We start from the raw sequence: 22,591 nt of genomic DNA, 5'->3' as shown, positions 1-22,591 counted from the left end.
ACTTGTCACGCAAGTAGACTTAGCGTCCAAGCCAATGACAAGCACATGCGGGTTTGGTGCTCGTTGCATCATGTGTGGCTTGAGGCCCCCGCTGCTGCTGCTTGTTGCTTGCCGCCCACGCAAGGCTTTGCAGCCCACGCTATGGCGCTGCTGGCCCATCACTATTGCTCGCGCGCGCAGGCCTTCTGGGCGTTGGGCTTGGCGCTTGCGCTAGGCCTCGTGCCTTGCGGGCTTGCTCGTCGAGCAATCTCTCGCCGTGCTTCCGATTCCGAAATTTATTTCCGACTCGAACAATATTCACGTTTTTTATAATATTTTCCGACTCCGACAATATTTTCTGATTTCGACAATATTTTCTATTCCGGTAATATTTCTGTTTCCCGCAATATTTCTGATTCCGGCAATATTTCTATTTCCATTAATATTTTCCTAAACTAACTGTATTTCCATTTCTGGAAATATCTTCGACTTCGATAACATTTATATTTCCGTTATGAACCATATTTCCGTTTCCGGCAATATCTTCATTTCCGGCAAATATTCTTTCTTTGCCTTTTTGATAATTTCAGCTCCCACTGGAACCAATATCCATCATTTTCCGAATGTCAATAAATAGAGTATTTACTGAATATTATATTCACCTAAATACTTGATTCATTCACGCACTATTTGTGTGACCCTACGGGTTCAGTCAAGAGTAAGTTGTGGATTAATATTATTAATTCCACTTGAACTGAAGTAGCCTCTAGCTAGGCATTCAGGTCAATTGATCTCACTGAATTATTTACTTGTTAATTAATATTGAACCGCATTTATTAGACTTAGCATTAAATGCAAACTTGGACCAAGGGCATTATTTCCTTCATTATATGCTAGCTACCCTAGACTTGAACTCATACTTTCGGTTGGTTCTCGAAGAATTTTGGTCCTTCTCCAGTGGTCATCTTGAACTCGATCCCTCTTGAGTTGATCCATTGAAATGATGTGTACCATCCGTGCTTGGCTTCCTCCTCCGTAGTGGGTGACCGGATGATTGGTTGGGTTGGATCGAATCCTTCATCTTGCAGGGCTAGGTGATATGTTCATATTTTATAGTGTTTTTACCCCCGTCCCTTAGTACTTTTTGATCTCAAATGAGCTCTTCGGAGCGATTTTTAGTACTAATGTGCTCCTTGTAGTGTGTTTGTAGTTTCAGGTTCATCATTGTAGGAATTAGCATGTTTTTGTACATTTTCTACTCATTTGAATCAATACAAGAGATTATGTACTTTCGAGAGCACACACATTGAGTTGGAAGAGTTTTTGAGCAAAGCGGATAGTGAAAGAACTAGAAAACCGACACTCGTCTACTCTTTTGATCATAACTTACGTTCTACAACTCTAAATGAAGTGATTTCAATTGGGTTGGATTCTAGACTTCAATAGCTTTCCAACGAGTGGTCACTCACCTAATTCCAACGAATAACGAAGGAGATATAGCGTTTTAAAGATAGAGGATCGTGCAGTTTGTACGCGCGCCCGGCGGGCGAATGGCTGCCCGACGGGCGAACGTCTGCCCGACGGGCGGGAGCTGCCCGACCGGGCGCGTGCCGATGATTTTCAGAATGTCTCCCTCCGCCTGGCGGGCAGACCTGTGCCCGACGGGCGGGTTACGAGCTGGTCGCCCGACGGGCGGAAGGCTGCCCGACCGGGCGACGACAACCCAGGGCCCTTTTTCCGCGGTTTTCTTCCGGTTTTTCTTTATTTTTATGGGCAAATTATAAATACTAGGCTTCATTATTTTTAGTGGACATCTTATTCTAGTATTGAAACCCTTAGTTTTATTTTCCTTAGTTAATTTCTCTCTAAATTTATGCAAACACTTAGTTTTCAATTTCAATAAAAATTCAAGATTTCTATTTCCATTGTTCTTCAATTAAGGTATTGTTCACTATTTAAATTCTTTGTTTAGCTCTAATTATGTTGTCAATCATGCGAATTTCCTTGTTTATTGTTAATGTGCTTGAGTAGTCTAATTTCTAGGGTTTGGGGATCCATGAATAATATGAAGGGATATTGAATAATCATGATTGTTGGCATTGTAATTGATTCCTATTGATTGGTTTATTTCACTATACAATTAGATTTGCGCAGGTTTAATTGTGGTAGTTATGCAATATCAAATTAAGATTCGAGAGATGCAATTTGATGTTTAGGCTTGTGTCAATAGGTGGAATTAGAGTTAATACGTAGCGAGAGCCCGTTAATTCTAAGTCTATGATTAATATCGATTCGAGAGAGCATGCTAGTCTAATTAATTACTTTGTTGATTATCGTGATTGTTCATTGTCCTGGATTGTTATTTGTTAATATATTGATTCTTACTCGCTTAATTATCGTTCGTAGTTTTATCATACAAACCACCAACCAATTCCTGTTCCCAATAGTCTAGATTAATTAATTGATAGTAGAAAGAACGCCTGTTTCCCTTTGGATTTGATCCTGACTTCCCTTGCTACCTAGCTAGTGGACTTAGGTTATTTTTTATTAGGTGATACGACTTAAGCCTGTCAAATTTTGGCGCCATTGCCGGGGATTCGGTTTTATTTTCTGTTATTAATTGTTTTTCTAGATTATTGTTTGTTACTTCTCAAGGGACTGCCGTTCCTTGAGATCGGATCTCACGACTGCTTTCTAGGTTTTACTTGTTTATGCCCAGGACTGTCCATACCAGCGATCTGACTTCGTTCGATCCTGAACGGACCTTTCGTAGACGGCGTAGATTCGTTGAACAGTTGAGGGACTATTCTGACTCTGAATCCGACTATCTGATTAGCAATCTATTCCATACAGATTCAGAGATGGGTGACCAAGCACCACCACCACCACCCCCACTTGTGCCAAGGCTTACAGACTATTCTAAACCAAGTCTGTCTATGCTTCCCAAGGAAATCATGCCTTCTATTACGGTCGAGAATTTCAAGATCGAACCCCACACTAGTAGAAAAAACCCTTGTTGCAGCGGGCTTTTAGACCCCTATTGCAGCGTACATCGTATGCTGCAACTGGGGGGCCTGCAACAAGTCTAGACTTGTTGCAGCATACAATGTTCGCTGCAAAAAGTACTTTTTTACAGCGTACATATGCATGTACGCTGTAACAAGTGTCAAAATTTTGACCAAAATCTTGACTTGTTGCAGGGTACAAATTCATGTACGGTGCAATAGACCCCACCTGTTGCAGGGTACATCTATTTGTATGCTGCAACAAGTCTGAAATTTTGCCAAATTTTACACCCTTGTTACAGCGTACACATATATATGTACGCTGCAAAAAAGCACTTTTGGCGGGAAAATTTTAATTGTGGTTAGGGATACCTAGAGTGCCTTGCACCAAATATAGAAACCTGTCACAACAATAATAGAATACCGCAACCTGTATAACAAATATAAAAACAATAATTGTTGTTTTGTATACATGAAACCAAAGTGCACGTACATTTATATATATGTTCGAATTTCAACGTACGCATACATTTTATTATAAAATATTGTTCTATAACATCTAAACCAACTCGATCAAGCGCGCTCAGGCCAATAATAAATATTTGCTGGTAAAAAACTTAGCCCATTGCTCACGTACCACATCAATTTCCTCACTAGCATAAGGCGCATTCCTCAGAGTATAGACCTTTACAAAAACAAAAATTTCAATTAAGCATTAGATTAAATGCAAATTAAATATCGCATTTTAACATTCAAGCAACTAATGACAATGTCCTAATAGTCTAGAATACGAGTCAAGAGTAAGGAAATGTCATTTTAGCCTAAATATGACCTATAACGATCGCAATGAGCCTTAAATGTGCATAAATATATTTGAATGAGTTTAAGAAAGTTCAAACTATGCATATTAATCATGTAATAAGAATAAAATGAGTCCATAGGTTCTTTATTTCAAAGTTGGGAGCGTAAATGTCATTTTAGCTCTAAATATGACCTATAACGACCAAATGAGCCTTAAATGTGCATACACAGATTAGAATGAGTTGTAGAAAGTTAAACAATGCATATTAATCATGTAATAAGAATCAAATAAGTCCTTAGGTTCTTTAGTTCAAAGTTGGGAGCGGAAATGTCATTTTAGCTCTAAATATGACTAATAACGACCCAATGAGCCTTAAATGTGCATACATAGATTGGAATGAGTTTTAGAAAGTTAAAACTATGCATATAATCATGTAATAAGAATCAAATGAGTCCTTAGGTTCTTTAGTTCAAAGTTGGGAACGGAAATATCGTTTTAGCTCTAAATATGACCTATAACGATCCAATGAGCCTTAAATGTGCATAAATAGTTTGGAATTAGTTTTAGAAAGTTCAAAATATGCATATTAATCATTTAATAAGAATCAAATGAGTCCATAGGTTTTTTAGTTCAAAGTTAGGAGCGTAAATGTCATTTTAGCTCAAAATATGACCTATAACGATCCAATGAGCCTTAAACGTGCATAAATAGTTTGGAATGAGTTTTAGAAAGTTAATACTATGTATATTAATCATGTAATAAGAATAAAATGAGTCCTTAGGTTCTTTAGTTCAAAGTTGGGAGCGTAAATGTCATTTAAGCTCTAAATATGACCTATAGCGATCTAATGAGCCTTAAATGTGCATAAATAGATTGGAATTAGTTTAAGAAAGTTAAAACTATGCATATTAATCATGTAATAAGAATCAAATGAGTCCTTAGGTTCTTTAGTTCAAAGTTGGGAGCGGAAATGTCGTTTTAGCTCTAAATATTACCTATAACGACCCAATGAGCCTTAAATGTGCATACATAGATTAGAATGAGTTTTAGAAAGTTAATACTATGCATATTAATCATGTAATTAGAATAAAAATGAGTACTTAGGTTCTTCAGTTCAAAGTTGGGGGCGTAAATGTCATTTTAGCTCTAAATATGACCAATAACGATCTAATGAGCCTTAAATGTGCATAAATAGATTGGAATTAGTTTAAGAAAGTTAAAACTATGCATATAATCAAGTAATAAGAATCAAATGAGTCCTTAGGTTCTTTAGTTCAAAGTTGGGAACGGAAATGTCGTTTTAGCTCTAAATATGACCTATAACGACCCAATGAGCCTTAAATGTGCATACATAGATTGGAATGAGTTTTAGAAAGTTAAAAATATGCATATTAATCATTTAATAAGAATCAAATGAGTCCTTAGGTTTTTAAGTTCAAAGTTAGGAGCGTAAATGTCATTTTAGCTCTAAATATGACTTATAACGATCCAATTAGCCTTAAATGTGCATAAATAGTTTGGAATGAGTTTAAGAAAGTTAAAAATATGCATATTAATCATTTAATAAGAATCAAATGAGTCCTTAGGTTTTTTAGTTCAAAGTTGGGAGCTTAAATGTCATTTAAGCTCTAAATATGACCTATAGCGATCTAATGAGCCTTAAATGTGCATAGATAGATTGGAATTAGTTTAAGAAAGTTAAAACTATGCATATTAATCATGTAATAAGAATTAAATGAGTCCATAGGTTCTTTAGTTCAAAGTTGGGAGCGGAAATGTGGTTTTAGCTCTAAATATTATCTATAACGACCCAATGAGCCTTAAATATGCATACATAGATTAGAATGAGTTTTAGAATGTTAATACTATTCATATTAATCATGTAATAATAATAAAATGAGTCCTTAGGTTCTTTAGTTCAAAGTTGGGAGCATAAATGTCATTTTAGCTCTAAATATGATCTATAACGATCTAATGAGCCTTAAATGTGCATAAATAGATTGGAATTAGTGTAAGAAAGTTAAAACTATGCATGTTATCATGTTATAAAAATCAAATGAGTCCTTAGGTTCTTTAGTTCAAAGTTGGGAGCGGAAATGTCGTTTTAGCTCTAAATATGACCTATAATGACCCAATGAGCCTTAAATGTGCTTACATAGATTGGAATGAGTTTTAGAAAATTAAAACTATGCATATTAATCATGTGATAATAATCAAATGAGTCCTTAAGTTCTTTAGTTCAAAGTTGGGAGCGGAAATGTCGTTTTAGCTCTAAATATGACTTATAACGACCCAATGAGCCTTAAATGTACTTACATAGATTGGAATGAGTTTTAGAAAGTTAAAACTATGCATATTAATCATGTAATAAGAATAAAATGTGTCCTTAGGATCTTTGGCACAATTAAAAGAGAAGGCCAAATCACGACTTCTACTTATTGCTGAAAAGAGGAACATAAAACTTACAATACCCCGCACAAGCAAATCCGCTACTTTGGCAGCAACAGGGTATCGGGCAGCATCTTCATTGGCCTAAATATATACCGAGAGACACACTTTCAGAGGGATGCTAGTGGACCTCCAATATAATCACATAGTTATAATTATCAAGGAAATTTACTATTATCCCATCCTATACATAGAAAGAAGATTACCTGTCCACTTATCAGTAAAGGGTTTCTGCCCTCATCAATAAGAACAGAATCGACCTCATCAAAAATTGCAAAATGAAATGGCTTTGGCCTGTTTACAATTTCTAGATTAAACTCTCATAGGGGAAAAAAAGAAAAATCAAACAGAAATTCAATATTATTTGGAGAAGTACCATCTCATCACAAGCTCTCCACTAGTTCCAGCAAGGTTGCATGTCCCGCAGATAATCAAAACCAAGTTCCTAAATTTTGCAAAAAATGAGGCACACATGATTCAGTTCCAAAACATGGCGCTGCGGACAAAACGATAGAATCCAATTATAAGACAGTGTACCAGGCACATCAAGAAGTTGCCACAAGAGCAAGTGACAGCTTCCGAGTTTCCAGCAGAGAAAAAATGAAAAATAAGCCAAAACTAAGAGAAATGATCTTAAAGCTACATACTGAATTGTTGGTATAAGTTATATCACATCTATAGTTGGATCTCCTCTCCTCAGCCTTCATTCCCTTCTACACTTATAAATAGGAGAATAAAAATCAAGATGCAGAGCAGGAAATCAAAAAACAACAGTAGGCATGACCCAACGTCCAAGATAATGCGGACGTAAATGAAAGACAAGCACAACTCAAATTCACATTTGAAAAATTTACCTGAATGAGACCAACTGATAGACCAAGGAAATGATGAACACTGCTCATCCACTCAGCATCACGACGAGTAAGATAATCGTTGACAGTTACCACTACAGCAGAAAAAATGACAAAAATTGGAAGTTGATCATATGCTAATAGAGGAAGTGTTCCTCGGCCGAATAGACACAAAACAAAGATAACAATTGGATTATTGGATCTTTTCTTAAGTAAATCCTACCACTGAAATAATAAAGTTCATTCTGGAAATTTTCGTTCTAACGATAGAATATATTATCAGGAAAGGAAGAGATAGTTTGACATCAAAGAGCAGAAAATTGCATTATCAGGAAAATGTGAAATACACAAAAGAAAACATACAAGGGAAAACCAATATTAAGTCGACAAACTGTGCTTAGTTCTTCAATGATTTTAGGATCTTGGAATCATTTTATTCACACCTGCCGGAACACATAACTTGAATAAAATGCTTAATAAACATTGAGTTATGCATGTATGCTAGAATTTAAGTTTATTAAGAGAAACTGTGAATGGTTATTTATTTGTTTATTCTTTTCAATTGTAGTTTTTAATATGGCAAACAACAATTCATTCAACATTCGATCAATTCTCGAAAAGGAGAAGTTGAACGGGAAAAACTTCCTTGACTGGCAAAGGAACTTGCAAATAGTTCTTATGCAGGAAGAAAAGGAGTATGTCCTAGAAGAGGCGATACCCGAAGCCGCAGGCGACGGGGTCACTCAGGCAGCCCTCAATCGTTGGATTGATGCCAACAAGGATGTGAAATGTCTAATGCTCGCCACCATGAGTGCGGATCTGCAGAAAACGTTCATCAACTCAGATGCTTTCACAATCATCAGTGAGTTGAAGAACATGTTCCAAGATCTGGCTCGAGTCGAAAGATTCGAGACTCATAGGCAAATTCTTGAGACCAAGCTTAAGAAAGGCGAGCCCGTAAGTCCACATGTTCTCAAAATGATTGGACTCATTGAGAATATGAGTCGGCTGGATCAACAATTTTCTCAGGAAATGGCTATAGACACCATCCTCCATTCTCTTCATAGCGGGTATGATCAGTTCAAACTGAACTACAGTATGAATAGTCTGGACAAAACACTCACTGAGCTTCACGGTATGCTGAAGACCGCTGAAAAGACGCTCAAAAGTGATAAGCAGGATGTGCTTATGGTGCGTGGGGGCAAGTTCAAGAAATCTGGAAAGAAGAGGAATGCTAAGAAAGGTGGCAACAAGGCCAGCCCAACTAAGCAAACTGGCGCCAAATCTGTAAAGAGGAAGGTCAGTCAACCCACTTCTGAATCCGAATGCTTCTACTGCAAGAAGAAGGGGCATTGGAAGAGAGATTGCTTGAAGCTAAAGGAAGATCAGAAGAACGGAACAGTCGTTCCATCTTCAGGTATTTTCGTTATAGACTGTATACTTGCTAATTCAACTTCTTGGGTATTAGATACAGGTTGTGGCTCACACTTATGTTCCAATCCACAGGGACTAAGAAGAAGTAGAAAGTTAAGCAAGGGTGAAGTCGACCTACGAGTGGGAAATGGAGCACGGATTGCTGCATTAGCTGTAGGAACTTACTATTTGTCGTTGCCCTCCGGGCTAGTTTTGGAACTGGAAGAATGTTTCCATGTTCCAAGTCTTACTAAAAACATCATTTCAGTTTCTTGCTTAGATGCTAAGGGATTTTCCTTTTTAATAAAAGACAATAGTTGTTCGTTTTATTTTAAAGAGATGTTTTATGGATCTGCTAGATTAGTCAATGGACTTTATTTATTAGATCACGACAAACAAGTATATAACATAAATACCAAAAAGGCCAAAAAGGATGATTCAGATCTCACCTATCTGTGGCATTGTCGATTAGGCCATATAAACTTGAAACGCTTAGAAAGACTTCAAAAGGAAGGAATTCTAGAACCATTTGACTTAGAGGATTATGGTAAATGCGAATCATGTTTACTTGGCAAAATGACAAAGCAACCTTTCTCTAAAGTTGGAGAAAGAGCAAATGAACTGTTGGGTTTAATCCATACAGATGTATGTGGACCAATGAGTACAAATGCTAGAGGTGGTTTCAGCTACTTTATCACTTTCACTGATGACTTCAGTAGATATGGTTATGTCTACCTAATGAAGCATAAGTCTGAATCCTTTGACAAATTCAAGGAATTTCAGAGTGAAGTAGAGAATCAATTAGGCAAGAAGATTAAGGCACTGCGGTCTGATAGAGGCGGTGAATATCTGAGCTATGAATTTGATGACCATCTGAAAGAATGTGGAATTCTATCAGAATTGACTCCTCCAAGAACACCACAATGGAACGGTGTGTCGGAACGGAGGAACAGAACCTTGCTAGACATGGTCAGGTCAATGATGGGTCAGGCCAAACTTCCATTAGAATTTTGGGGACATGCACTAAATACAGCTGCACTCACTATAAATAGAGCTCCGTCTAAAGCTGTCGAAAAGACTCCATACGAATTATGGTTTGGAAAGCCTCCAAATGTGTCTTTTCTTAAGATTTGGGGATGTGAAGTATACGTCAAACGATTAATTTCAGACAAACTTCATCCAAAATCTGACAAATGTATCCTTGTGGGCTATCCAAAGGAAACAAAGGGGTATTACTTCTACAATACATCTGAGAACAAGGTGTTTGTTGCTCGAGATGGTGTCTTTTTGGAGAAAGATCACATTTCCAAAATGACAAGTGGGAGAAAAGTAGACCTCGAAGAAATTCGAGTCGAACAATAAACTCTAGAGAATGCTCAAGATGACATTCAGGATGAAACTCAGAGATCTTTAGAAGAATCTGGTGAGAATCATGGTCAAACTAGAAATGTTACCCCGCGTAGATCGCAAAGATATAGATCTCAACCGGAAAGGTACTTAGGTATTTTGACGAACGAGAGCTATGACGTTCTATTACTTGAAAGTGATGAACCTGCGACTTACAAACAAGCTATGACGAGCCCTAGCTCCAAGCAATGGCAAGAAGCCATGCAATCTGAATTAGACTCCATGTCTGAAAACCAAGTATGGGATTTGGTCGATTTGCCAGATGGCTACCAAGCCATTGGAAGCAAATGGGTTTTCAAACTGAAAAAGGACAAGGATGGGAAACTTGAAGTTTTCAAAGCTAGATTGGTTGCAAAAGGTTACAGGCAAGTCCACGGTGTGGATTACGATGAAACCTTTTCACCAGTTGCAATGCTAAAGTCTATTCGGATAATGTTAGCAATCGCTGCATATTACGATTACGAAATATGGCAGATGGATGTCAAAACTGCTTTCTTAAACGGCGTTTTAACAGAAACTGTGTTTATGACACAGCCTGAAGGTTTTGAGGATCCAAAGAATGTTAAAAAGGTATGCAAGCTAAAGAAGTCAATCTACGGATTGAAGCAGGCATCCAGGAGCTGGAATATACGTTTTGATGAAGCAGTCAGTGACTTTGGTTTCATCAAGAACGCAGACGAATCTTGTGTATACAAGAAGGTCAGTGGGAGCAAAATTGCTTTCCTAGTATTATATGTCGACGACATATTACTTATCGGAAATGACATTCCTATGTTGAACTCTGTCAAGATTTGGCTTGGGAAATGTTTTTCGATGAAAGATCTAGGAGAAGCATAGTACATATTGGGCATCAAGATTTACAGAGATAGATCTAAAAGGATGATTGGACTTAGTCAAAGCACTTATATCAATAAGGTGCTTGATAGGTTCAAGATGGCGGACTCCAAGCGAGGCTACCTACCCATGTCTCATGGAATGACTCTAAGCAAGAATCAGTGCCCAAAAACACTTGATGAGCGTAGACGAATGAATGGGATTCCATATGCATCATTGATTGGTTCAATAATGTATGCTATGATATGTACACGCCCGGATGTTGCGTACGCACTCAGTGCTACGAGCAGATACCAGTCAGACCCAGGAGAGGCGCATTGGACTGCTGCCAAGAATATTCTGAAGTACCTGAAAAGGCACAAAGATGACTTCCTGGTCTATGGTGGAGATGATGAATTAATTGTTAAAGGAAATACGGACGCAAGTTTCCAAACCGACAAAGATGATTTCAGATCACAGTCTGGGTTTGTCTTCTGCCTCAACGGAGGAGCAGTAAGCTGGAAAAGTGCTAAGCAAAGCACCATTGCGGATTCTACAACTGAAGCGGAGTACATTGCTGCACATGAAGCAGCAAAGGAAGCTATATGGCTAAGGAAGTTCATAGGTGAACTTGGTGTAGTCCCCTCCATTAAAGGACCAATAGCCCTGTATTGTGATAATAACGGAGCTATTGCACAGGCAAAGGAGCCTAGACACCACCAGAGAGTCAAGCATGTACTTCGTAGATTTCACCTTCTACGAGAGTTCGTTGAAAGAAAAGAAGTCGAGATAAGCAAAATTGGAACTGATGACAACATATCAGATCCATTGACTAAACCTCTGCCGCAGGCGAAGCACAACTCGCACACTGCAGCTATGGGAATCAAGCATATTGGAGAATGGCTTTGATGTCTCTGTTTAATGTTTTAAAGTTTTAGAGTTTAAATCTTTGTAAAACATTATTGGTTAATCATTCACAATAAATGAAGAGAATTCATTTTTCCATTTAATTTGTGGTTTATTAAATGATGAGTCCCTTCAATTTGACGATATATTCAAGATAGACTGTCAGGACCAGTCCTGTGACTAAGAAATGTCTATCAAGTGAACTTGAATGTCAAAGGTTGAAAATGGTCCCTAGTCGGAGTTTTCTATAAAATTGGACGCATAGAAAACGTTAGACGATTAGAATGCAAGATGACTAGTAGTTCTGTTTCTTGAACTATGTGGACATGGCAATGTCATAATCATTTGCATAGATACTTACTTTCTGAAGACTAGTATCGGAAAAGACCTATGAAACTTTACTGTAAGAGATGAAAATCTGTCATAAGTAAATTTCATTAAAATTATTAGACACTAAATCCTCAATACCTGAGTGATTTGAGATTACTTGTTTGAGAACTGGTTACTTTGACGTTGACCAACCGTCGCACCGTAAAAGGAGGCTATAAAGGCAACGCTCAGGTAATCACCTATCAAACGAAGTCTAATCTTAAGATCGCAAGATTGGGATTGTCCTCCCATAAATCGGGATGAGATGCTTAAAAGTTGTACAAGGCCACTCGGAGAGCTAGAAACTGTGAAATGCATGGCCGTGCTCAGATGAATCATAGGCTATGATTATCTGTTTATTTGATCAGTTGAACTCTGAAACCGAGGAACACCTCTGGACATAATAAGGATGACAACTCTTACCTTATGTTCAAGAGCAAGCATCGAGCGACAAAGGAATTAGGAAATGCACACTTGTCCCTAAGGACAAGTGGGAGACTGAAGGAAATAATGCCCTTGGTCCAAGTATGCATTCAATGTTAAGTCTAATAAATGCGGTTCAGTATTAATTAACAAGTTAATAATTCAGTGAGATCAAGTGAGCTGAATGCCTAGCTAGAGGCCGCTTCAGTTCAAGTGGAATTAATGATATTAATCCACAGCTTACTCTTGACTGAACCCGTAGGGTCACACAAATAGTACGTAAACTAGCATTGCTCGTACAACGGCTTGTCCTTGATTCAAGGAAAGAGATATGTAAATACTAACTCCTTATCTCCAGCAATGATAAACACTTACATATACGAATATGTCCACAAAAGGCAGGAGATAAAAGCAATACAATAACGAATAGACACTGTGTAATTTATTATGGAAGTCGTCATATTTCTTGAAGCAATGTTCATTAATCTTAGATCAACATGATGACGCTTTCATAAGTTTTGACAAAGGAGACCGTCAGTCCACTGCCCAGTTGTAATACCCCGAATTTTTAAAACTCGATTAATTATGCTTAATTATTTTTATTTAGCTTAAAACCGTTTTTAAATCCTAAATTCGAACTTTATTTTAATTAACGAAGTTTACTTCACTTGAATTTTTAATATTATTACACGATTTATTATTTTTCAGATTCCATGATTTAATTTAAAAAGTTACGAGTTTAAGCTATTTATTTTAGTTATTTCGTTAATTATTTCGGATTTTTAAATAATTTCGAAACGTTCTTATTCTATTCAAAAACTAAATTTATTTTTCGTTAACGATATTTTTATAAAAGATTATCTTGAAACTTAGTTTTAATTAAACATCTCTATTCTAATTAATTTCCTAAAAATAGAAACCAATTTTTTTTCAGAATTTTAGCCTAATCTTGTGAAATTACAAAAATGCCCTTGAAAGAGAAAAATTCCATTTCTCTTCTTCTTCCCCCCCTCTCCACGTATGTTTCCACTCCTTTCCTTGAATTCTGTCTACATTCCTGCCTTGGAGACCAAGGACTTTTCCTTTCCATTAAATCTTCTTGACTATACAAATCAGTCATAGTACCAATTGGAATTCAACATCACAAAATCAAAACCAATTTTCAATTCTAATTCTCCTCTCTGTTTCGAACCAACAACCCACCAAAGCTTCCCTCCTTCTTCCTTTCACGGCACCACCGTGCTGCAACCACCATTAACCACCACAACAGCCACCGACCACCACCATTCCCACCACTGTTCGACCACCACCCCAGCACCACTCGGCCAGCCAGAAACACCACCGTACTCAACCACCGTCCCCTGCTTCCCCGCTTCGCACTCCCCTGCCTCTCCCCTTTTCTCTTCGCTGCACCACCCGCACCAACACCACACCACACACCACCACCCCCAGCCACCCTCACCATCTCGCCAACCACCTCCGCCCTCAATTCCGGCGAGCCGCCGCCCAAAACCACCCAGAAACAAACCCGAATTTCCCCTGTTTTCACTCACTTCGTGCTCCATTTTCTGTCTCCCTCGCCGTTCCTCTGCCACCAAACCACCGCCATCACCGTCGCAACCCATCTGCGACGCCCAGCCAGACACCCAGTCGGCCACCTTCTTCCCCCCCTCTTCCCTGTGCTCTGCTCTGTCGTACCCCTACCTCTTCTCTCTTGTCGTTCGTCCACCGCACAACCACCACCCTCACCGTCGCATCCGACACCGAGCCGCCCAGCCGACCACCTTTCCCTTCCTTCCTCCTCTCTTTCCTCCCCCGCTCTTCTTCGTGCCCCCTCCCCTGTTTCTATTCCCTTTCCCAGAAGAACCGAAAATCAGGTTTCTTGAAACCTTGAATTTTATTCACATCAAATCCATACTTGAGTTGGGCTATTCTAACTTGGGCCTTTGGTGAGTTAAACTTTGAATTACTATTTCAGATTTCCTAACTATTAAATTTCAGATTCTCTAACTATTAATTTTCATGTTTTAATATTGTTTTTTTATGATATAATTATTTACTAATAAATTGTTATTATTTTTCAGGTTTAATTATCAAATATGGATTTTACTAAAATAAATTATTATCTTGGATTAACAAAAACAGAATTTAAATAAGATTTTCATGAAAACCGATTTATGAAATAAATATATATTCGATTAAAATTTCAATTAATAATATTTTCATTAAGTTATGAAATTATATTTATATTAAAATTCGTTATTTATAAAATTCTTGATTTATAAAGGTTATGATTTATAAAATATTGATTTTAAATTATTTATCGATTTAGTACTAATTCAATGATTTAATATTTTGAAAGAATTGAACTCGGAGCTCAGGACGAACGAACCAAGGAAAATCCCTAGGAAATCGCGGAGTTAGGTAACGGCTATTGCTAGTACCCGCAATTCCCTTATAAATGTGATTATGAAATTACAATGTATGATTGATTTATTAAATGAATGTTTTGACATGTTTTATGAATTGCGGGAAATGAAGTATGATTTTATTGAATAATTTATTATAATATGATTTGAATTATTCCTTATTTTATGATTGATTATAAAATGCTATGATGATTGATTGAATTTCTTATAAAATGCTGTTTATAAGAAACCATGAAAGAAAGGATGTTTGATCTTATGATCCAAAGGAATTATGTTACTTCAACTGAAGTAAAAAGACTAAAATGTAAAATCAAACGAAACATGATAAATGAAAGTGAAATTCCTAGTCCTTTTGGCAGTATATGTTCACAGGTTACGATTCTCGGTCATGCATGTACCCATGGGGCATCCGCCCATTGAGCCAAGGCTCTCATGTTTTCGGGCCAAGGCCCCATGTTTATGGACAGCGGTCCATCGTGGAAGACGTTCCACCATGTCATACTTGCCACGACTAGCATGTGCACCCAAAAGTTATGAATGAATTAAATAAAGGACTTTATAAAATGTTTTACATTATTCTATTCTCCCTGTGTTATTAAATAAAATGAATTGAAATGAATTTACGTTGCTAGAATAGTTCGTTACTGAGTCTTCGGCTCACCGTTATTTTGTTTTCTGTTTTAGGTACTGCGGGGAACGATGGAAACGAGTAGTGGCGAGGAATTTCACTTTATTATTATTCACCTAGTTTATGTTTAAAGTTTTAATAGTTTAATTCAAGACTTTTAGTAAGTTATGAACTTTTATTTTGGTATTATAAAGGAGTATTATATATTTTCAGAGTAATTAATAGCTTAAGATTGATGTTTGCCTTGTAATTTCCAAGAGGGAATTACGGCAGGTAATGTCCCGACCAAATCAGGGTAATTCCGCTGCTAATTATGCTTTAATAAGTGATTTAGAGGTCGGGGCGTTACACCAGTTTAGTCAAGTCTACTACTAGAATAAAAACAAATAAATTAATCAAATGTGTACCTTTATGGAGAAGGGTGATATAGCTAAAGCAGTTGACTTCAATGCAGGAAAACCCACATCATACGAGATGCTGCCATCAGGTTTCCAAAGCCCAAAATTCCTCTCAAAATTTGGCCCAGGTTTGTCATCCTCATTGAACATTGCAAACACATAAGCTTTAAGCATGATTTTTGGCCTCATAGGTGTTCCCTTCTTCAAAGCTAGTCTCTTTCGCAAATTGTAATTGTAGGTCCTTACATTTTCTGGAGTAGCAACTTCTTACTTGGATCCCCACGAGATGCCCAACTAGTCTCAGTAATTATCACTTCCATCTTCTTAAAACCTGCATCTTCAAGAGCAGCATAAGCTGCATCAATCTGAGCATCAAGCAGGTTGTCATAATGAAGTTTTGTTGGGGAATCAACAATTCCAGCATTTTTCTTGAAAAGAGCATATTTTACGTCAATGTGTTTTGGATCACTCATGTAGGTCAGGAAAGGATAAGCATTTAGACAAAAAGGAGATCCGATCTTTAAAAAGAAGTCCAAAAGTGGCACCATAAACTGTTGCTTCACGTTATCTCTGAACGTGCAATTAGATGGCGGATAAGAATTATCAAAAACACCAAAACTATGAGACGTTGTTATTTGAATTTTATGCTCAAGATGAAGACTTTTGGTTGCGTTATAAATATTCTTTGCTGCACGTAAAAGACTTTCTGAGAGGACCTGATCATTCCCCAATACTTCATTTCCGACAGCGATACCAACAATACGAGTCTGAGGATAAAATTGTTGTATGTTGTCTTTTACCCAACTAAGTGCATGATCTACATTGTCACTCATGTCTTTGAGGTACCCATTTGGAAGTCCAACAACTAACTCAAGCCCAGTCCCACTGAAGGCCTGAAGCACACTGTGATCAAAGTCAAATATTCTGACATTTCGTATCTTTGCAGCTTTCAAAAGCTCAACAACTTTCTCTGGTGTTGGGATATTGTCCGCAATTCTACCATAGTTAATTCCATAAGTTCCAGTAAAAGCATTTACTGTCAAAGGTGCTGGAAGAAGGAACAGAAATAGCACAGTCAAGATTTATATCTTCTAGCTCTCAGAATATGATCACAGAAGATCGGTAAGCTTCAATATCTTAAAGATGCATACTACTAGACTACTAGTTTAATATCAATATACTCAACATAAGAGATTCCAAAAATACTCCAACCAGACCATGGGAAGAAACAAGTTCAGGTCATCACAATGAACTTAACATCAATAATTCAATATAAACAAGCAAAATTGAAAGGTAGATCACGATTCCATGACTTCATAGTGGAAAGCAACCAGAAATATGGCTGATACTAATCCAGTAATCCCTACTGATTCATCAAAACTAGATACTCTAACTTGTAAGTTTTCTACCATGATCACAAAGGCAAAATAACCCAAGAATAACCCCACAGCATACTGAGCATACTGAGTATTCGCAGCCATTTCAACAGCATACTGAGCCTACCATCTACATCTTGCTAGAGAATCCCATCCTCGGCCAGATTCCTCCTTTTGCTCCTCCGCCTACCAATCAATAAATGGAATTCCTAATATATTCCCCTCTTTTCTAATAAACAGACCCCAACACCTAGAAACAACCACCAGCAGCACCAAATTTTGATTAATTGACTATTCAAAATGGTTTTAGCTATTGCAAAACCATCCAACTCCCCGAAAAGAAAATTTCACAAACCCCAAAAGATCATTTCCCGATATGAGATGAACTTGAACAAGATTAAATCAACACTTTCAAACTACTAATTCAAAACAACAATAACAGCAAATTAAACTTAAAAGTATCATAATTTCGGAAGAAAGGAAGAATTACCAATCTCTGAACTGAAGAGCAAGAACGGGAAAGAAACCAATCTGCATAATCGCATACCTCTGTAGAATAACATCTCAAGTCTCACAAATTTGAAATTTTGAAAACCCAGAAATTGTTGTTATAATTACTGTTATTATAAATCTTGTTTATGAAACAAAATTTCAAAACCCCAGAAAAATATTTCAACTTGAAATTGAAGACCCCATTGATAAATCTTAACTCTCAAATTAAATGCTCAAAATTCACTGAAAAATTTCCCAATAATTGAGCATAAAAAATTTAATCCCATAAATTTCTTACTGTAACTACTGTTTGAATTAGGTAGAGCTGCATCATTTCAGAGAAAAATGCACGACATGAGAAAGCATAACAGTACTCTCCCTTTTCATCCATATCAAGATTATTTTTAGACAATATCAATGAAATTCATGCACGTATTATCAAACCTGGATGAAAACATTTGATGATGCATACATAAAACATTTTTTTAGGAGAAAAATGAATCATGAAGGACAGGTTTCCTCAAAGACCACAACTTCTCTCAAAGTAGCCCTTGAAAAATCACATTTCAATAGTACGTACAATGCAATTAACAACAGTCAATCCACCTCCCCTGATCCACCCCACCACGACCGCCACCTCCACCACCACCACCATTCTCTAATTCCAACACCACCCCATCATTATCTATGAACAAACCCTAAAAACGAATTGAACAAACCCTAAAAACGAATTGAACAAACGGATAGAACCCTAAAAACGAATTGAACAAACGAATAGAACAAACCCTAAAACGAATTGAACAAACAAGTTGAACAAAACCTAAAACGAAGCACAGAACTCAAAAAAACGAATTGAACAAAACGACACCTGGAGAGGAGGCGAGAAAAGATACCCACCAGCGACTGGCGAGGAGGCCATAACCACCGACGACTCGACGAGGAAGCTAGATTGATGACCCAGGAACGGTTTTTTTTTGAGGGGCGACGCAGGGAAAGCTAAGGGAAGAAGAAGGGAGTTGAGCGCGAGAGCTGAAATTTTGAGATGCTGAAATTTGTTCTGAATTACTCCGTAGTATTCAACCAATATTGCAGCGAAATTTTTTTTATCCGGGTTATTGCAGGGGGTCTTTTAAATGTACGCTGCGATAAAAACGGGTTATTGCAGGGGCTTTTAAAATGTACGCTGCAATAAACACTTTTGTAGGGAACAATTAAATTGTACGCTGCAATAACCATTTAAATAGTTTGATCCGCGTTGACCGATTGGTTGTTGAAGCGTATTAATACATGTACGCTGCAACAGGGGTTTTTTCTACTAGTGCCAGCTGATACACATGATCGAGAGACACCACTTCGGTGGGGAAAAGGGTGAAGATCCTAATCTCCATATTTAGTCTTTTATTCAGTATTGTGCCACCATTAAGCAGAAGAATTTAACACCGGAGCAGACTATGGAGATACTCTTTCCATTTTCATTGAGTGGGAAGGCAAAGCTATGGATTAACAGTCTCAACCGCGCAGCTATGAAAATCACCGATTGGAATTCCTTGGCCCTTGCATTCTATGTTAAATATTTCCCACCTGAGAAGACAGCTCGTCTGAGGGGTCAGATATTAGGTATCTCTCAACAAGCAGATGAGAGTTTGTTCGAGGTTTGGGAGAGATTCAAGGACTTGCAAAGAGAGTGCCCGCACCATGGTTTGGATGACTAGTTCCTGGTTCAGCAGTTCTATAATGGTCTGGGTAATGAGTCTAGGTGTCTTTTGGATTCAGCTGCCAGTGGGAGATTTATGCAACTGGAGGTGCCTAGAGCTTTAGAGGTGATTGAGGAGATGGCCATCCATAGTGCCCAATATGGGAATCCTAGAGGTTTTGCCGACCGGGGTGTTAAGCATGAGATGAATTCTATTGAACAGCTTACTGCTCAGCTAACTGCCTACATTACAAGCTAAATAATATACAGATCGCATCTTCCCAATCCACCCAACGTGCTAGTGCCGCTGCAATGAGTGCCCAATCTGCCAATGTCTGTAGTAGTTGTGGGATTCAAGGCCATTATGCATAGGAATGCCGGAGCTCTATCGAACAATGCATTGCATTCCAGTCCTACAAGTAGAACAATCCGTACTCCAACTCTTACAATGAGGGGTATAAAAACAACCCCCTACTATCATATAGGAGTACTAATGTCCAGAACCCCCATCAGATTCAACACCCTCCACCACCACACCAACATTACCAACCACCACCACAACAGTCATACCAATCGTAGAGTAACTATAACCCGCAGCCTAGTGGATCACCTGGTTTTCCTCTACAACCTCAACCCACACAGCATGATCCCATGCTTGTAGAGATGAGGAATATGATGTTGGAATTGCAGAGGTCTCTGAGCGAAAAGGATGCCAAAATCGATGCCCTCACTGCTCATAACAAGATCATGGATAAACAGTTGGCACAAATGGCTACTACTCTTGCTGAGAGACCCCCAATGTCAACTCCCTTCACAGCTCGTGCACACAGAGTCTGTAAATGCTGTTACCTTGCGGAGTGGATATGAGTATGATGGGCCGCCTATGACTATTGAAGAAGAGGTTGAAGTACCTATCAGTGATGGTGTGACAGAAGAAAGTGGGAAAGTGCTCAAGGAGAAGGAAGCTAGCACAAGGGTTGAGAAGAAAGTTGAAATACAAGTTCCGCCTATCAAACTTCCCTTCCCTCACCGTCAGCTTAAGAACAAGCTAGACAAGCAGTTTGGTAAGTTCTTAGAAGTGGTAAAGAACCTGCAGGTAACAGTCCCTTTCACTGAATTAATTACTCAAGTACATGCATATGCTAAATACATGAAAGACATCTTGACTAGGAAGAGAGCATTTAGTGAGGTGGAGACTGTTGCATTTACTGAAGAATGTAGTGTCTTACTACAGAATAAGTCTCCACCCAAGTTGAAGGACCCCGGGAGTTTCTCTATCCCGTGTAACATTGGCAATCTTTTATTGACAAAGCCTTATGTGATTTAGGTGCCAGTGTTAGTGTCATGCCCCTGTCTGTCTACACTAAATTGAACATGGGTGATTTAAAGGTTACCAATATAACTCTGCAAATGGCCGATAGATCTGTGAAGTACCCCCTAGGTGTGCTAGAAGATGTGCTTGTTAGAGTAGGTAAATTTTTTATTCCTGTTGACTTTGTTGTTTTGGACATGGAAGAGGACAGGAAGATTCCTATTATTTTAGGTCGACCTTTCCTACACACTGCGGGGGCAATCATAGATGTCAAGAATGGCAAGCTGACCTTAAATGTGGGGGATGACAAGGTTACTTTCAATTTAACCCATGTTGCTAAGAGTCTTATGGTAGAGGAATTATGTTGTGGAGTCAATGTCTCTAATGATTATTTTAATAATGAATTGACTCATACTAACTCTTAACATTCCTTCGGAGAAAGCACGTGTTTCAAATTTTTTTGCAGGTGGAGGTGACCGGAATATCAACTCTTTGGCATGGGTTCGAAAGGAAGCACGATTTGATAATACTGCGACCCAAAAGGCCGAAAGTTCTGTAAACGGTGGGCACCGTATTCATGATCGGGGTCGTGATCTGTCACTTTCCGCACCATATAGCTCGTCCGAGGCATTTGAATTGACACCAGATGGCACCATCTTTGGTGCCCCCATTCGATGAGTTGTCGTGGCTCTCATCCCCTTCTTTTCTTTGTCTGTGCATAAACTGAGATTGTGTAATGGGGACATTGCATCAATCTAATCGGGGGATGAGTACTTCACTATCCATTTATTGCTTTCCGTAGTGTACTTTATTGCTTTCGATAGTTTAGTTTTATTTCGTGTGTTTTCTAGTTTATTCTTTGCTTTAGAGTGGTGAGGAGAGGGTATTTTTACTGTTTTTGGTGTTTGATGATGTACAGTTGTTAGCTCCTAAGCGCGAGAAGTTAGAAAACATCGTAAGGAGCAAGTTCGCAAATGGCCCGACGGGCGAAAGCCTCCCGACCGGGCGCGTGCGGAAATTTTAACCAAGTGTCGCCCTGTCCGCCCGTCGGGCGGCCCACGAGATGCTGGCCCGTCGGGCGGGCGTTGGCCCAGCGGGCGAGAGGAGAAAAGGCTGATTTAAACACGGGATTCACTCCCATTATTTCACTTATCCTTTCAATCATCTCCTTTTTGAGCCAATGAGGACATTGTCTGATTTAGCTTGGGGGGTGTTTCACTCACTTGTACATTTTAGGTATGTTTTCTTATTATTTTTGCATTTACTTATTTTGGTGTGTTTATTTTTATGTGTGTTTATTTTTGTGTGTTTATTGCTTTCTAGAGTAGTTTATTGCTTTGGAAAAAAAAATACAAAAATACGTTCCGATGAATACAAAACCATGCTTCCCTATGCCCCTTGATCGAAAGTTGTTTTGATTCTTGGTATTTGATGATGAGCAATGTAAATGTGTTAGCCATGATTTGATATCCGATTGCTTTGATGCCTTAACATGAGTCAACTCTGACTAACTATTTGTGGACTTGGTGCTCGGCTAGTTGATTTGGTTAGGAATGTGTGATAGCTTCCTGGTGTGTCATTGATTTTGAGTATTGATTTGCAACTATTAGTAGTGTTTTATGACTCATATACATGCACATTGTGGAGGACGAAGGCATTTTTCTATTTAGGTAGCCTTCAGATGAAATTAGATACATTTGTTCCCTCCTTTTCTACCCATGTTGTTGCTTGTGCCCTTTATTCGGTGACTAGCCACATTACAAGCCCGCAAAAACCCATTGGTTACTAGTCCCAAGCCTAGCTTGGGGGAGCTAATAGTAGTCAGGTGAGGGAGTTTTAGTATTGTT

General features: G+C 38.3%; 1 non-coding gene and 1 pseudogene across 1 annotated transcript; both read right to left on the bottom strand.

Moving 5' to 3' along the window:
* Positions 1-5,881: 5,881 nt before the first annotated feature.
* Positions 5,882-17,540, bottom strand: LOC110803960 (glucan endo-1,3-beta-glucosidase 14-like; annotated as a pseudogene).
* A 1,794-nt stretch (positions 17,541-19,334) lies between these two features.
* On the bottom strand, positions 19,335-19,441 carry LOC130464543 (small nucleolar RNA R71). Its single transcript, XR_008924943.1, has one exon. It is a non-coding gene; the product is annotated as a small nucleolar RNA R71 (small nucleolar RNA).
* Between the last annotated feature and the right edge of the window lie 3,150 nt (positions 19,442-22,591).

Source organism: Spinacia oleracea, chromosome 6 (genome assembly GCF_020520425.1).
Source record: "Spinacia oleracea cultivar Varoflay chromosome 6, BTI_SOV_V1, whole genome shotgun sequence".
Taxonomy (NCBI): Eukaryota; Viridiplantae; Streptophyta; class Magnoliopsida; order Caryophyllales; family Amaranthaceae; genus Spinacia; species Spinacia oleracea.
Note: the sequence above shows the minus strand (reverse complement) of the source record. Positions and strands in the feature narration are given on the sequence as shown.